General features: G+C 40.7%; 2 protein-coding genes across 2 annotated transcripts in view; both read left to right on the forward strand.

Annotated features, from left to right (window-relative positions):
- Nucleotides 1-17,629, forward strand: part of LOC129723146 (uncharacterized) — a 425,361-nt gene that overhangs the window by 244,338 nt on the left and 163,394 nt on the right. The gene's annotated exons all lie outside the window — the stretch shown is intronic.
- The window catches only part of LOC129722705 (uncharacterized), a 55,527-nt gene that overhangs the window by 37,132 nt on the left and 766 nt on the right, over nucleotides 1-17,629 (forward strand). The window lies entirely within an intron of this gene.

Raw genomic sequence — 17,629 nt, forward strand, 5'->3', positions numbered from 1 at the left:
CTGGTTTCTAGGTTGATAATATTTTCGATATTTTGGGTGAAGTTTGCGTACTTGACCACTTCAAATTTTAGTTTTTCAACTTTATCCTTCATGGCCATCAAATGTGTATCCATGTTCAAAACCGAAGTATTCACAAAATTATATGTGCTTTGCAGCACGTTTGCCTGGTGGATTAAACCGTTTTTTAATTTTTCTTCGTTGCCTCTAAGTTGGCCCATGTCATAGTCTAATCTAGTTCTGTCATTTGAGTCCATTGCTCCCAACGCCGACCATATGCTGCGTTTTCGCTCTCTAATATTAAAATATGTTTTTATTCGTCTTACCGGTTGGTTTTTTTTCTATTGAGAACTTGTTAAGCCAGTCGATTCGTCCACTTTATACATCGTTGACAAAATTCTTTGGTCAACGTCATATGAGTTGATTATGCGCGTTTTGCACTTGCAATAATAAAAAAAAAATAGTGTCGAGCGCCCTATGATACTCTGCTGACAGGCGCTCATCGCTTGCGTGTGCGCATCAAATTTCTGTCTTTGTTTTGTTCTCGGCAATGAACTCTAATGGAATCTAATACTAAATGATGTAAATAAATTCAATGTTGCATCTCGAGTAACTTCAACTCGATATGCATGTTTGACCGGCTAAGAATTAATATTATTTTGCAACGTCTGTTCGCGGGCCCGCGCATGATGATATTGCAACTTTTCACTTGCCAGCGGGTTTGCCGCTGAATTGTATGGCGCCCCCAGGGAGGCAAATTAAATTGCGCTCGCTTCTGCTTATCTTGTTCTATTTAAAATTAATGATTATACTTCGCTACAATTTATTCTTTACATAAAAAAAAATCTATGAAATAATTCTTTATAAAATTATTATCTCTTTTTTTTTTTGAAAATCGTTCTTATAGAGTTGAGTCGTGTTTTTCTTTTCAACTTCTGTCGGCATCGTTTATTTACTGTATATCGTATCGCGCTGTGGTGCGTTTTTAAAAACTCATGTCGTCCGACTAAACATGTTGTCAAATCTATAGTCGGCTGTTATTTCTCTAAAAAAAAAATACAAATGCAAATTCCTGAATTTAGTCATAGTAACGCTTTAATCGGTTATTATGAACTTTCTCAAGGCGATTGCCGTTTTTTTTTACTGTGGTCATTTCGCTTGGAATTTCGACCACTTCATAAGGTCCTCTCCACATATTTTGGAGCTTTTGACCTGGACCAGTCGAAACATGTTTTACTAACACAAGATCTCCCCACATAGGTTTGAAGTCGTTGGAAGTCTTGTCGTAGATTAGCTTGCGACCTTCTTTACTTTTGATTAATTGGCCTTCGCATTCGCATGCAGGTCATAAAAGATCTTTTCCATCTCTTCAGCATACGTTTTGTAGTTAATGTCATCTAGGTTTTTTCGTTTGTATATGGAGGTCGGTATGCGTGCCGCACGTCCATATAATAGGTGGAATGGAGTATAGCCCGTGGATGAATTCACGGTTGTGTTATACTCGAACATAAAAAATGGGAGAAATTGATCCCATGTGCTAGGCTTTCCGCCGACAAACTGTCTTAAATATGTTTTCGGTTCGCGATTTGATCTTTCTACTAAATTAGCCTGTGGGTGGTACGGACTAGTTGTAATCTTTTTAATCTTCAAAATTTTGCACACGTCTTTCATTAGTGCGCTTACAAAATTTGTGCCGTTGTCTGTAACTAGTTCTAACGGCGCACCAAATTTACATATATTATTTTTGACAAAAGTTTCCGCTACTGTATAGCTCTCTTGATTTTGCATTGGTGCAACAACTAAGTATCTAGTCAAGTCATCTTGCATGACTAGACCATATCGGTTTCCATTATCGGATTCGGGTAACACCACGATATCCATATATAATTTTTCAAATGGCTCTGACGCAGTCGTAGTGATCTGCATCGGAATCTTGTTTGCTCTGCAAATTTTATTCTTTTGGCAGGAGTCGCACTGCCGGACATAATTCTCAATATCGCGCCTCATATTAGGCCAAGTAAATAATGTGCCAATTCTTTGGCGCATACGCCGTGCTCCAATATGTCCTCCTAAAGGCGCGTCGTGAAATTCTGTCAAAATCGTTTCTACCTGATCCGGCGCTACTAGTGTACGCTCGCTATCAGCATTGTATAAAATAATTTGCTTTTCTAGCTAACTTGCCAGAAATTGAATCGTTTGGAGAATCTCTTGTTGTTTTTTTTTTTTGCTAAAAGAAATTAAATGAATAACCCCGGCAGCTTTCACGGCCGTGGGGCTTTTTTTGAAACTTTCCAAAAATAATAAAAAGAATTTACGGCAGTCGATTAATGAATTTCCACTACCATCTAAGATGAAGCCGCCTACATTCTTATCTTTTAAATTCAGTATCCCATCTTTTACATATTCGTTCAGTCCATGTGATAGCTGATACAGTGTCTTATGTTCCCTGTATGCTGTCCGACTGTTTAAAATGACGATACGAGCTTCGATATTTCTCTCGTTCAATATTCTTTTCGAGACTTCCACTGTCTCGCTTGGTATCAGGTCATTTGATAATGCCTGTGAAAAATCCTCATATGAAATGTCAACGAGCCGTTGCTTATCCTCATCTTCTACGACATCTGCAATGTCTATAGCACCCAAATCTTTAATTGTGCCATTCAAATCATCTAATGTGGTTTTTTGCTGCTCTAATAGGCGCTTCTGTTGACGCGTAATCATAGCTATTTGCCTCCGGGGTGCACTTTCTTGCCCCTGACATGTCCCGTCAGACAGTCTTGATAAAAAATCTGCGACTATATTCTCGCTTCCTTGTTTATATCTGATGCTGCATTCCAAACCTTGCAGCTTCAGTCTCAGTCTTGTTAGCGTTGGAGACGTCTCTTTAAGCCTCCAAATCGCTATAAGAGGTCGAAGATCCGTGTAAACGATAAACTTTTGACCAAAAATGTAGTGTCTGAAATATTCTACAGCCCATACAATTGCCAGAAGTTCCTTTTCTATTATATGATACCTTGTTTCTGCACCTACAAGTGCCCGACTCGCGAATGCGATCGGCCGGTGCATGGATTTTTCATTCGACAAGACGGCACCAATAGCATAATTGCTAGCGTCCGTCGTAATAACAAAAGTGTCCTTATAATCTGGCCGGACTAAAACAGGCTCTGTTATCAGCGCGTTTCTAAGGAATTCGAACGCTTCCTGGCATTCCTTTCCCCACACAAATTTAGCGTCTTTCTTCAACAAATCATTGAGCGGTTTGCGTTTTTCCGCGATGTTAGGGATAAATTTACCGTAAAAATTTACTGTGCCCAAGAACGATCTTATACCTTTTACGTTAGTGGGCGGCTTAAGGCTTTGTATGGCCTGTATATTTGCATTTGTGGGCTTAATGCCGTTTTCATTAATGACATGACCCAAATATTCTATTTCTCTCTTTAGAAATTGGCATTTCGATGGTTCAATTTTCAAATTATGTTTACGCAATGCTTGCAGTATCTTACGCAGATTAACATTGTGATCGGCGATTGTGTCGCCAAAAACTATAATATCATCGAGGTATACAAATGCTTTTACATCCCCGATCTCAAACAAAACAGTATTCATTAGCTTTTGAAAAGTTGAAGGACTGTTCTTCAACCCCATTGGCATTCGCGTAAATTCAAAATGGCTTTTTGGCGTAGAAAAAGCCGTTTTTGCCGCATCACGGCGGTCTATTGGGACTTGGTAAAAGCCCGATTTTAAATCGATGGAAGAAAAATATTTCGCTTTCCCCACATTATCCAATATCTCGTTGATAAGCGGTATCGGATATACAAAAGGTTTAGTCACCTCATTCAAAGCTCTAAAATCAACCATGATGCGATACTTTTTGTTGCCGTCGGCATCTGGTTTTTTTGGTACGCATAGCACCGGTGCATTCCAAGGACTTGTGCTAGGTTTTATTATGCCTTGCGCCTTCATTTCTTCGATTTCTTTATTTATGTGCCTTTTCGTAGCCTCAGGAAATCAGTATTGCCGCTTATTAATTGGAATCTCAGATGAAGTTTCAATCCTATGTGTCGCGGCGTCAGTAATAGTTAGCCTGTCGCCCTCAAAAAAGAAAACATCTGCATAATTTTCCACAATTGTTTTGATTATTTCGAATTCTGAGTCAGATAAATGGGCTAAGTCTAACACCTGTCGTAATTTTCTGATACGTTCCATGCCTCTTGACTCCGGTGTCAACTTGTGCTCCAATAGGTCACAATCGAGCCTTGAGTCTAGGTTTACTTCGCGCATTAGTATGTTCTCTGAATTTAATACATTGTCTTCTGGTATTTCGTCAAGGCGGGTGAGGTGCTCTTCACAACTCATGTCGTTTGATTTAATTGATTTCTCTCCGTCTATAGTGAAAATGTCTCGCAATTCATTTTGTACTAGCACCCTTTTTCGAGCTGCTAAATAAACATGCCGGCTAAGGACTTCTTCCTTTGGCACGCTCCATGGGCTCATATCGTCTGGACCTGTATTTCCATACTTTTTGAAAACGATGTAATCGAAATTATTTCCTACTTGTAGGGTATGCTTCTTCAAAAATTCAACGCCGATTATTCCGTCAGATGGCAAATCATTTAATATGTGAAATTCGGTCGGGATTAGAAAATCTCCGACGATTAAATCTAGGATGACGGTTCCTAAAGTCTTTACGACTTCACGTCCGATACCCTCAAAAGTATTAGTGTTTCGCGTGTTAATTGATACATTGAATCGTCTTACTACATGTGCACTTAACATATTCGCACATGCGCCCGTATCTAAGATAAAATTTAATGTTTGCTGCACATTTTGCCGTGCCAGCAATGTAATCATAAGGTGTCGGCTGACATCAAAATAAATTCGTTTAACCACACAGACACTATTGTCTCGTATGTGGTTACACGCTGTCTCCCAGTCGGAAATTTCTATGTTGCTGGGTTCATTGGTACATCTCCGCCAGTCCACATTCTCGCATATTTCTGCGAAATCATCATTAAAATATTCTTTCGCGAATGGGTTCATGATACCATGACCTTGTAGTCCGGTGTCAATCTTATTAAAATTACTTATTCCTAATGCTCTTTGGGGCGCTCGGTTTGCATTGCTGACGAGGCCCCCACTATTTAGTTTTTTGGTTGCTGATGTTGATTATAATATTGGCCTGACTGATTATAACCGCCATTGTAGCCGTGACTGTTAGTATGGTAATTATTGGTACCAGATGTTCCTGCTCTGGGACCATTCACATTGTTGCTATTATTATGTTCCCGATTTGATGCGTACCCTGGCTCGTATCGCCAATCCTGTGACGCGCGATTGTTAACTATCCCGTTCCACGGTGGCGACCCGCGTGTGTTGCGGTTCCACCCATTAATTTGTCTTTGATTGTCTCGAGAATAGTTGTTGTTTCTCTGATTATTTTGGTCGTAATTGTCATACCTCGGGCTGTCTCTATTTTGATTTCTGTTATTTCTATTTGCCGGTGGCGGTCCTGGATAATTTTCTGAATTTTGTCTCCAAGAACGCTCATTATTTTCAAAATTTTGTCGCCCACCGTTATCGCGAGCATTTGTTGCGTAATTAGCCCCTTGATAATTTTCGCGGCGAAAATTATTGTCTCGCCGTTGATTGTTATTGTTCTGGCTATTGAAATTGTTTTGATAAGGTCTATTACCATTCGAATTTTCTCTTTGGCGAGCGTTATTGTTCGGCGGGCTAGATGGCCACCGTCTTCCTTGCGCGCCTTGCTGCCGCTCGAGTAAATCGAGACCACGCATTCTGTTTTCTATGTCAGCGAGCTGCTCACATTCCTCGCACTGTTCTTCTAAAAATTTCATAAGTCCATCCAAGCTCAAATTTCGCTTGCCACGGGCCATCTGTTTCAAGTGATTATTTCTTAAACCTCCTATGAAGTGCAATCGGAGACTTTTTTCCATGGCGGAGTTACCTCCACCGTCTTCATATACATCTAATAACTCTTTTATATCTGAAGCGCGTCTTTTGTATGAGTTAAATTCTTCGTTTGGCTCCTGTCGTAACGTCTCAATTTGCTTTATCACAACTTCTATCGCCTGCACAGTCCCGAATTCTTTTATCAGATTTCGCTTGACTGCTGGCCAGGTTACTGCCCTAATTCGTGGCAATGCTGCTGCAGCCTTGCCTTTTAATTTTAATAAAACTACATATATTAATGCAGTCTGAGGTTCATTCTCGGGAATCTCGTCTGCGAAATGTTGAACGTGGTAGAGGAACGCCTCTAGCTCGTCCTTAGACCCATTAAATTCGGGGATGCATTGCAATGCATCGGCTTTTGGAAATTCATAAGCCATATCGTCTGGGATGTTTTCGCCAAATTTGAGTTTTCTAAGTGTCTCCTCAAATTCTCGACTCGCTTCTAGAAAGCTTTGTTTTAGTACTTGTAATTGTTCCTGAGCTGCTGTCTCGTTTGGGTCCTCGTCACTGCTATCTGACCCGCTGTCAAAATTTCCTAAACTATTTCTTACGTAAATTAATCTTTGCTGTTCTCTAGAGATCTCTGCCTCCTCTGTCTCGCCAAATCGTGTTGACGATAGCACTTGGTTGGTGCGTGACCTGCTTACCGAACTTGGTGCTCTTAATTCTGCGTTAATGAAAGCTGACGGTACGGTTCTTTGAATCCGTGATTGATTAAGGGTGAGAAAATCAGTATCAGTGACTGAATTTGATCTCCTTTGCAATCCTTTGTAAAATCGGTTCCTACGCACGGCGTCAAATGCCGGTTCAGTAAACCTAATCTCACGTTCGCGCAATTGAATCACTCGGTCGGTCATTAATAATGTTATGGTTAATAGTGTATCTGTTTGCTATTATAGTTGTTATTGTAAAAAAAAAGAAAATGAAACAAAATCACTCGGGAAAATTTCCTATGCCCCTTTGCCTTGCGGACCTGATTCACCAATATGAACGAAGTTCAATACACTCGAACGAGCGGAAACCCACTCAAAATGATATAGTATCCGTGCAATTAAAAGAAAATGCATATGAAAGCGAAATAACATTCGAACAAACGTTCTGGTATCCTAAAAAAAATTAAGAAAGAAAAACAAAATGCATCTAGAATTTAAAATTTTTTCCTCAATATTCAGGTTTTTGTTTAATTTGATTTATCGGTTATTTAGATTTGTGTTAGTATTCGCGCCTATCTGTGATATTTTAGCGGGTCGCTTACGGATGGTCCGGGCTTGCCGCTGTGCTATTAGTACGGTTTATAAGATTCGACACTAACTGCAAGCGGTGTCGTTTTATTTAAAAGGAAAAAAACAGTATAATATAATATCAAACAAAAAGGGTTAGTATTGAATGCAAGCAATTAGTTTTTTAAAAGCAAGCTGCTAAATGTAATTGACTGATCAATCATAAAAAAAAAAGAAAACTGCCGAAAAATCAATACCGCTGCCGCTGGCCAACCGCTGTTAGCAAACCAAAAACCAAGAAAAATTGAATCTGCCGTGCGGTTTTAATAAAATTATTTAATATTAGTATTTCAAATGTTTCATAAATAATCTGAAAATCATGAAAAACATTCACGGCCGTACAACGTTAAAACAGCTGACACTGCATAAACGTAGGTACACTTGCACTTGCCGTACGGCGGGTGTTTTGTTGGTATAGTTTATTCACCGCTACCGTTGGTGAAAAATAACACCTTCGCTCGCGGCGCTGGTACCGCGCTGCGAAGAATAATTCTACGAAATATGCCAACAAACACTCGTCGGAATGTTCGCGCGTAAGATTTCTCTAACATGCCACGGACAAGAAGGCTGCTAGTGATAAATTCAAGCCAAGCAAAAGCAAAACGTTTAAAGTACTCACCAAATTAGCTGCGTCATCTTTTTGTCACTTAGGAATGTCACTCAGTTTATAATTTTTTTATTTGTTTGTTCGTTAAGAAACCACTGATCACTATTATTCAAACACAGAACACTCAACGCGCACACATAATAACAATTGATTAAATAACTGACTGTTGATTGAATAACTGAAATAACTAATTGTTGAACAACTGATAATAAACGTAATTGGCTCCGTAAAACATTAATTTGTATTGTGCCGTGTCAAATAAATGTTATGTGAACTGAGATTAACTTCAGAGAGTGGTTACACCCCACTTCTGACACCATACAATGCAAAGACTTAGCTTTGCCAGGGACTTGTGATAAGCACGATGAGTCCCTGTAAGTGCAGGGAATTAAAACATCCGCACTGATTCTACTTTGGAAATCGAATGTTTTATTAATTAACTTCAAACTTAATTCTACCCTACCAAGAAGAGCCGGAGAGAAACAATTCTCTTGTCCGATTCTTCGTCCTGTCCTTGTTAATCCTAACACTTTTAATTAGTTAGTTATGCATTTGTATCTTCCGTCTCGCTCAATTTACTCGCGGACAGGCGTCTCTTACTCAATCGAAAATCGTTCGGTATTCATTATTATTATTATTATTATTTTAGGTTATTTGCCATGTGGCCGTCATCGTTTCGTTCTCATCGGAAACGGAGCGTCGCATTTCGACTTCGAATGCTATAGAAAAATAATAAAGTATCGTTCTCTTGAAATTAGTAGAATTGCTGAGTGCTTTAAGAAATGCTTATTAATCATACATGCGCGGCTATTATTTCAGAACCTGTCTGTGAGAACGGAATGTCGCGATTTATTCCTAATTCAAGAAACATGCATGGACAAGAATATTCCTGTCCATGGGAATGTAATGCAAGAGTTTATGAGAATCAAAAATGCTTATTAATTTTTTGGAAGGCCTGTTCAACAGCACGTTACTAGGACGAAAATCTAGTGTATCTGAAAGAGTGCTGCGATCATTGGAAGTGAAAATTGAAAATGATTGGCTGTAATTTTCGAAGAATTTTGCTGGGGAAAATGACTTTTATCAGCACTGCTCCCGCATAAAGCCCAATTTAGAGTTCCAAGCGAAGTGAAAATCTCATACAAAATGTTCTTTTTTTCACGCTCGTGAAAAATGCAACCTGCAAAAATTTCACTTCGCTTAGAACTGTAAACAAATTTTATCCAGCGAAATCGAAGGTTGTGGATTTTATCTTTTTCACTTGGGTTTACTTCGGGGAAGAAATTGAAATTTCTCCCATCAGCTCACCCCTACCTTCCCCTGTGCCCTCCCCTTTGCCAAGTCCTGTACCAAGAGTACCGGAAGTACGGGTAAAAGCTTACCCAGATGCCGCTGGCGGTCCCTACGTTGTTTATTTCCGGCCCATAAAGAAGCCATTGAATATTATTCAAATTGGCAAAGACCTGGCAAAACATTTTTCGGCCGTAACCGAGATTACGAAGGTGAGGCCGAACAAACTGCGAGTTGTCGTGAGTAGCTTGAAGCAAGCAAACGAAATTGCTGGCTACGAGCTCTTCACGAGAGAGAATCGCGTGTACATCCCTGCCAAGGATGTAGAAATCGACGGTGTGGTTACCTAGGGGAATCTCACTGTCGATGACATTTTGCGTCATGGAGTTGGCTGTTTTAAAAACCCCTTGATGCAAAGTGTAAAGATACTGGATTGCAAGCAATTGCATTCAGTATCCATTGAAGAAGGGAAGAAGAAATTCCTCCCTTCGGATTCCTTCCGAGTAACATTCGCCGGATCCGCGCTGCCGAACTACGTCCGCTTGGACAGGGTTCGTCTACCTGTACGCCTGTTCGTACCGCGGGTCATGCATTGCCAAAACTGTAAGCAGTTAGGTCACACAGCCACCTACTGCTGCAACAAGGTACGCTGTAGCAAGTGCGGAGGCAATCATGCTGAGAACGCTTGCAGTGGGGATACTGAAATGTGTCTTTATTGCGAGGGAACTCGGCATGACCTTCCGGCATGTCCCGCGTACAAACAGCGCGAGGAAAAAATTAAGCGTTCCCTTAAGGAACGATCAAAGCGCTCTTTTGCAGAAATGCTTAAGAGGGCTGAGTCACCCTCGACAGGAAACATCTTTTCCTTTTTGCCAACCGATGAGGGTACATCTGACGATCCCGTCGAAGGGTGTTCTTATGCCTTGCCAGAGGGATCTAGGAAGAGGAGAATGCTCAACTCTCCTAATCTTTCTCGTAAAGGTCGTAAGATAACCCCTAGCGGAATGACCAATAAGACAACACAAAAAGGAAGCGGTGAAGAAAAACCGAAGCAAGTACCCCCCGGTTTTAATTTCAAATCAAACCAGGAGTACCAACCGCTTCCTGGGGCACCAAAAACCCCTCGTGCACCCATTTCTCGATCAGAAGACATAAAAGAAACTGGGTTAATAAAATTCTCTGATATTGTGGACTGGATATTTAAAACATTCAACATACCAGATCCCCTTCAAAACATTCTTCTTGCTTTTCTCCCTACAGTGAAAACCTTTTTGAAGCAACTCACAGCAACTTGGCCCCTCATTTCAGCTATCGTATCTTTCGATGACTAATACGTCGAAAGAGGTTAGGAATTTTGTCACTGTGTTACAGTGGAACTGCAGAAGTATCATCCCCAAATTTGATTTATTTTCACATTTGATAAACACATACAATTGTGATGCGTTCGCGCTTTGTGAAACTTTTCTCAATTCAAATGACCAACTTAATTTCCACAATTTTAACATCATTCGTCGAGATTGAGACTCACACGGTGGAGGGGTACTTTTAGGGATCAAAAAGTGCTATTCTTTTTTCAGAATCGACCTCCCCTCGATCTCGAATATTGAAGTTGTTGCCATTCAAACGAATATGAATGGAAAAGGCCTTTGCCTTGTTTCGTTATATATTCCCCCATCCGCGCGGATTGAACAGAAGCAACTCCTTGATATAGCAGAATTGCTTCCCGCACCTTTTTTGATTTTGGGAGATTTTAACTCTCACTGTTCGCTATGGGGGTCTCTGTACGACGACAACCGATCTTCTTTAATTTGTAACTTGATCGACGACTTCAATATGACACTTTTGAATACTGGGGAAGCGACACGTGTACCTAGTCCTCCAGCACGTGAAAGCGTGCTTAACCTATCCCTCTGCTCGACATCACTAGCGTTAGATTGCCAGTGGAAAGTAATCAACGACCCCCACGGTAGTGATCATCTTCCAATCGTTATATCAATTGCTAATGGTTCAACTCCCCCGAACCCAATCAATATTTCCTACGACCTTACACGTAATATTGATTGGAAGCGTTATGAGTCTATTATAGCGGAATCTATCGAGACTCACGAGGAACTCCCTCCGGAGGAAGAATACACGTTCTTAGCTGGCTTCATAATCGACGCCGCGACGCAAGCTCAGACGAAACCGATACCCGGGGTGACGATTAGACAACGCCCTCCAAACAAATGGTGTGCTCTGAGCTGTACGCGCGAAGGTCCGCGGCGTATAAGGACTACCGGGAGTACGGCACTGTCAACCTACTACGAAAGTACGAGGCACTGGGCAGGCAGATGAAGAGCTTAGTAAAGGCGAAAAAACGCGGGTACAGGCGGCGGTTCGTAAACGCGTTGTCGAGGGAAACAGCGATGAGCACTCTTTGGGATACCGCCAGGCGCATGCGGAACCGTGACGTTTCGAATGAGAGTGAGGAGTATTCAGATCGCTGGATACTTGATTTTGCCAAAAAGGTCTGTCCGGACTCTGTACCGGAACAGAAAACCTTTCGCGACGCGTTTATAGTAACTACGGAAGAGCCTCCATTTTCGATGTTGGAATTTTCAATGGCTCTCCTGTCGTGCAACAATAAGGCTCCAGGGTTAGATAGAATAAAATTCAACCTGTTGAAGAATCTACCCGACTCTGCAAAAAGACGCTTGTTGGACTTGTTCAACAAGTTTCTTGAGCTAAATATTGTTCCGCATGACTGGAGGGAGGTAAAAGTCATTGCTATTCGGAAACCCGGGAAACCTGCCTCTGATCACAATTCATATAGGCCGATTGCGATGCTCTCTTGCCTCCGGAAATCAATGGAGAAAATGATCCTCTTACGGTTAGACAAATGGGTCGAAACAAACGGTTTACTTTCAGATACTCAATTTGGCTTTCGCCGGGGCAAAGGGACGAACGATTGCCTAGCGTTGCTTTCTACTGAAATTCAACTCGCATTTGCTCGAAAAGAGCAAATGGCTTCTGCGTTCTTGGATATTAAGGGGGCTTTTGACTCTGTCTCTGTAGAAGTTTTAAGCGCGAAACTTCATTCGCAGGGACTTTCACCAAATTTGAATAACTTTTTGCTCAATTTGTTGTCAGAAAAGCATATGTATTTCTCACATGGCGATTCGACAACTTCCCGAATTAGTTACATGGGCCTTCCCCAGGGCTCATGTTTAAGTCCTCTCTTATATAATTTTTACGTCAATGACATCGATGAATGTCTTGCAAATTCATGCACGCTAAGGCAACTTGCAGACGATAGCGTTGTATCCATTACTGGTAGCGAGGCTAGCGATCTGCAAGGACCATTGCAAGATACCTTAGACAATTTGTCTGATTGGGCTCTTAAGCTGGGTATCGAATTCTCTCCGGAGAAAACTGAGTTGGTCGTTTTTCCTAGGAAGCATAACCCAGCTCAGCTGCAGCTCCTACTAACGGGTAAAACGATCTCTCAGGTTTTAGTCGCTAAATATCTCGGGGTCTGGTTCGACTCTAAATGCACCTGGGCTTGTCATATTAGGTATCTGACACGAAAATGCCAACAGAGGATTAATTTTCTTCGTACGATTACCGGAACCTGGTGGGGAGCCCACCCAGGAGACCTTCTAAGGCTTTACCAAACAACGATATTGTCAGTTCTTGAGTACGGCTGTTTCTGCTTTCGCTCCGCCGCGAACACGCACATTATAAAATTAGAGAGAATACAATATCGTTGTTTGCGTATTGCCTTGGGTTGCATGCAGTCGACCCATACGATGAGTCTTGAAGTGTTAGCGGGTATTTTTCCGTTGAAACATCGTTTTTGGAATCTCTCTTACCGGTTGCTAATTCGATGCCCAGTTATTAACCCATTAGTAATTGAAAATTTCGAGAGGTTGGTCGACCTTCAATCTCAATCCAGATTTATGACTTTATATTTTGACTATATGGCTCAAGATATTAATCCTTCTTCATACGATTCCTCCAATGTCGCACTTTTAGCTACTTCTAATAATGCTATATTCTTCGACACCACCATGAAACAAGACATTTCTGGTATCCCGGATCAATTGCGACCCCAAGAGATCCCTAAGATTTTTTCCAATAAGTTTAAACATGTTAGTTATGATAAAAGGTTTTACACTGACGGATCTAATCTAGATGAGTCCACTGGCTTCGGTGTTTTCCACGAAAATTTTACCGCCTCCTACAAACTCGATGCTCCTGCTTCCGTGTACGTCGCAGAACTTGCTGCTATTCAGTACTCTCTTGGAATCATCGAAACCCTACCCACAGACCACTACTTCATCTACACAGATAGTCTCAGTGCCATTCAGGCTCTGCGATCGATGAAGCCTGTGAAGCACACCCCGTATTTCCTGGGGAAAATACGGCGGTTTTTAAGTGCTTTAACAGATAAAAATTACCGGGTTACCTTAGCGTGGGTCCCTTCTCATTGCTCGATTTCGGGTAATGAAAAGGCTGACTCTTTAGCTAAGGTGGGTGCTATTGATGGCGATATTTATGAAAGACCAATTGCTTATGATGAATTTTATAGCATTTTGCGTCAGAAAACACTCAACAGTTGGCAATCATCATGGAACTCAGATGAACTGGGACGGTGGCTACATTCCATTTTTCCTAAGGTATCGACGAAAGCATGGTTCAAGGGGTTGGATGTCGGTCGGGACTTCATTCGCGTGATGTCCAGACTTATGTCCAATCACTACACGTTAAACACGCATCTCTTTCGTATAGGGCTTGTAGACAGTTTGTGGCGATGGCTACCATGACATCGAGCATGTTGTTTGGTCATGTACCGAATACTGTTGTGTTAGGTCCGAGCTTATAGATTCCCTTCGGGCCCGAGGAAAACAACCGAACGTACCCGTTAGAGACATTCTGGGAAGCGGTGATCTCCAGTACATGACACAGCTATACTGCTTTCTGAAAAACGCTGACATTAAAATTTAAAATTTTCTTTGTCTATTTGACAGATTAAGGATACAAATATGCTATGCTGAAGACACGGAAACGAAGAGCCCGCATCTATGCTTACACAAATATTTTGAACCCACAACAAACAAGAATACAATTGCTCTACCAGTTGAAAAACAAAGTTCCAAAATAGTTTTAAGTCAAAATTGTATCTCCCCTCCTCTCACCTTAAATCCCCACTAGCTCGTAGTCGGCCGCGAGAATAAAAAAAGGCCTCCCTCTTTTCCCTGCTAACGTAGAAATAATACGAATTGTACTTGGCTCAGTAAAACAGAAAATGTATCGTGCCGTGTCAAATAAACTAATTTAAACCAAACTTGGGTTTACTTTTTACGCATGCAAACGCTAGTGAAAAAAGCAGCAGCAAGCGAAAACTTGTGTGCATTTATATTCTGTCAGTTGCAGCCAATTTTCACTTCGCTCGAAGTGTAAACTCGTGAATTTCGCTTCACTTAAACTGTAAACTGCGGCTGGTGAAATACTTGCGTGTCCCACAAACGGGGTTTCACGACAGATTTCGCAAGCGAAAATTTACGCTTTTTCACTTGTCAATTTTTTCACTTCGCTTGGAACTGTAAACTATGTTTAATCAATAACCATAAACGGATAATAATCCCATACAGTCGGGACTTTATCTTGAACTAGGTTTTAGGCACGTTTTATGGTTGCGTAGAGGGAAAGGGGGGTTACGGAGATAGTTACGTAACTGTGATGTTTGCTCGAAATTGAAAATTTCGGAGTGGGGTCAGGCCGTCACCCAAATAAAAAGCACTCTAATGTCAGAAATGAACGTCATTCAAATGCATTTTAGGGGTCCGAAAAGTGAAAAAAAAATTACTAAAATAAAATAAAATATAATGTATTATTTGTTGTTGAGAAAAATTTATAAATTATTTAGTTATTGCGCTTACCGGGAAAAAAACCGGGAATTTCACTGAATAACGCTAAGAATACTCACAAGCACAATTGTTGAGTAAAAAACGGAAAAAACCGCACCAGACAACTGCTCGCCAAAATTTTATTTAAGTCAGATTTTTTTGAAACTTTAAGGGAATGAACAAATACATATAGATTGTGTTTCGGCAATTCCAAATTTCCTTTCCATAGCTGAAGCCCGCACGTTTCCCTTGAGATCTCTCATAACATTTTGCACAACAGTGAAGCTGGCCTTTTTAGTCACTTTCATCCATTCTTTCTTCAACTCAAACTCGTTCTTAAACACCTTGGACGATTTTCGAACTTTGGCCTCCCCTATGATCCAGAATCTTTCCCTTGAGATCTCTCATAACATTTTGCACAACAGTGAAGCTGGTCTTTTTAGTCACTTTCATCCATTCTTTCTTCAACTCAAACTCGTTCTTAAACACCTTGGACGATTTTCGAACTTTGGCCTTCCCTATGGCCCAGAATCTTTCCACCGGCCGAATCTCTGGTGAATTTTGGGGGTTGGCGATTCTTGGTACAAAAATACGTTATTTTATCTATACCAATCCAACGTCGATTGCGCGTAATGGCATGTTGCCAGGACCAGCCAAAGTAATGTCTCGCCTCCGTGATACCGCAGGAACAGGGGCCTATAAACGTCAACATTCTGCCTACCAATCATAAATTCATCACGGCGGTAATATTTCGATTCGAATGCTTACAAACCTTATCTTAGTCATTGAAAGTGCACATTGTACTGAAAACAAATGTTGAGCTCTTGTTTTTTCGCATCTAAAACGACATTTACTCGAGAATAAGTCTACCGACAAAATGGGACGTTTACTCTATTTCACTTGTTTTAGGGAAAACAAACCAAAAAGTGGGTACCAGAAACGCTGGTACCAGAATCAATGAGTGGTAGATGGAAAATGTATGGAGTTTGACAGCCACGAGAGCCCCCTGCGCAGGAAGGGCAACAGATACTTCTGGAGGCACTATGTGCGGTAAATTTCACTGTTGATGGTACCCGTTGTGATGTATGGTTTACTCAGATTACCGCCAGAGCAAATATTTTATGATAAATTTGTCCATAAATTTGTGTGAATGAATGTCCAGCTTCCGGAGAAGTAGACGTACCTTCGCCGCATCTTTCAGCTGGCCTGCATCGTTCTCGAAGAGGTCCTGGTGGCGGTTAAACCAGCGTTCGAACGTAACTCCGTTTTCTTAGTCGAAGACAAACTCGGTGATGTTCGATGAGAGGGACTCCAAAATCTGCTCCGGAGTTTGATACTGATGCTGCTGGGCCGCCATTTGCTGTAAAAGTTGGGCCATCTTGAGAATTATATCTTGAATTCCCGGTTGCGGCTGCTAATATCCGGAATCCGCGTAAAAAAACCGCGTAAATTCCGGAATCCGTGTTAAAAAACGCGTAAATTCTGGAATCCGCGTAAAAAAGACGCGTTAATTCCGAAATCCGCGTAAAAAGCGACCTTAGTGTATTTATTTCTATTTATCAGAATACCATTTGTTTACTTCTAAAATTATGAAGAACTTGCAAAACACCACCCCCCCCCCCCCTATTCGAAATTCTGGCCATGCCTCTCTCACCCCTTAAACGATTTTAAGTGAGCTCCCTAACACCCTGGTATATACACCGTCATTTTTGTTTTTTCGTTGCCAAATTTTCCAAATTGTCACAAAAAATTGGATATGTATCTCAAAAAGTGCCTTGTTTAAAAATCGGATTTTATACACATTAAAGATGACAATATGTACTACTGTCTGTCAAGTTTTGGTGATGGTAAAATGAAAGTTAATAACGCTTGAATATTTTGACTTTTTTTTTTTCTAAACTTTTTTTTAGTGTTTTTTTTTCTAGCAATGGCGCAGTGTCTGAAGCAAAAAAAAAACCAAACGAACCGTCAAACGCTGTACTTAACAAGGGGCTCGTGTGGCTGTCAAACTCCATACATTTTTTATCTACCACTCATTGATTGTGGTACCAGCGTTTCTGGTACCCACTTTTTGGTTGGTTTGCCCTAAAACAATTGAAATAGAGTAAACGTCCCATTCTCGAGTAAATGTCGTTTTAGATGGAAAAAACAAGAACTCAGCATTTGTTTCCAGTACAATGTGCACTTTCAATGAATAAGATAAGTTTTGTAAGCATTTGAAATGAAATATTACCGCCGTGATGAATTTATGATTGGTAGGCAAAATGTTGACGTTTGTAGGCCCTTGGTACTTAACGAGCAAAGTAAATAATAAAAATGACCAAAAAAAAATTATCACTTGCAATTATTTTCAATATTACTTACACTGGAAAGTATGGTGTTTCGGAAATAAAACAATCTACCGGAAGACAGCAAAAGTTCATCCACAGCTTTCTCACAATCGGATTCTTTGGAAATCGAACGAAACTTACATTCTTTACTGTTCTCTATTTTTTATTGTTACAAACAACGCACTTTATTTATGTTTTGTCCTAATCAAATTTTCAACATGTTTTGAACACAACATCATCACATGCAGGGATGCCACATGTACAGAT

Source organism: Wyeomyia smithii, chromosome 1 (assembly GCF_029784165.1).
Source record: "Wyeomyia smithii strain HCP4-BCI-WySm-NY-G18 chromosome 1, ASM2978416v1, whole genome shotgun sequence".
Classification (NCBI taxonomy): domain Eukaryota; kingdom Metazoa; phylum Arthropoda; class Insecta; order Diptera; family Culicidae; genus Wyeomyia; species Wyeomyia smithii.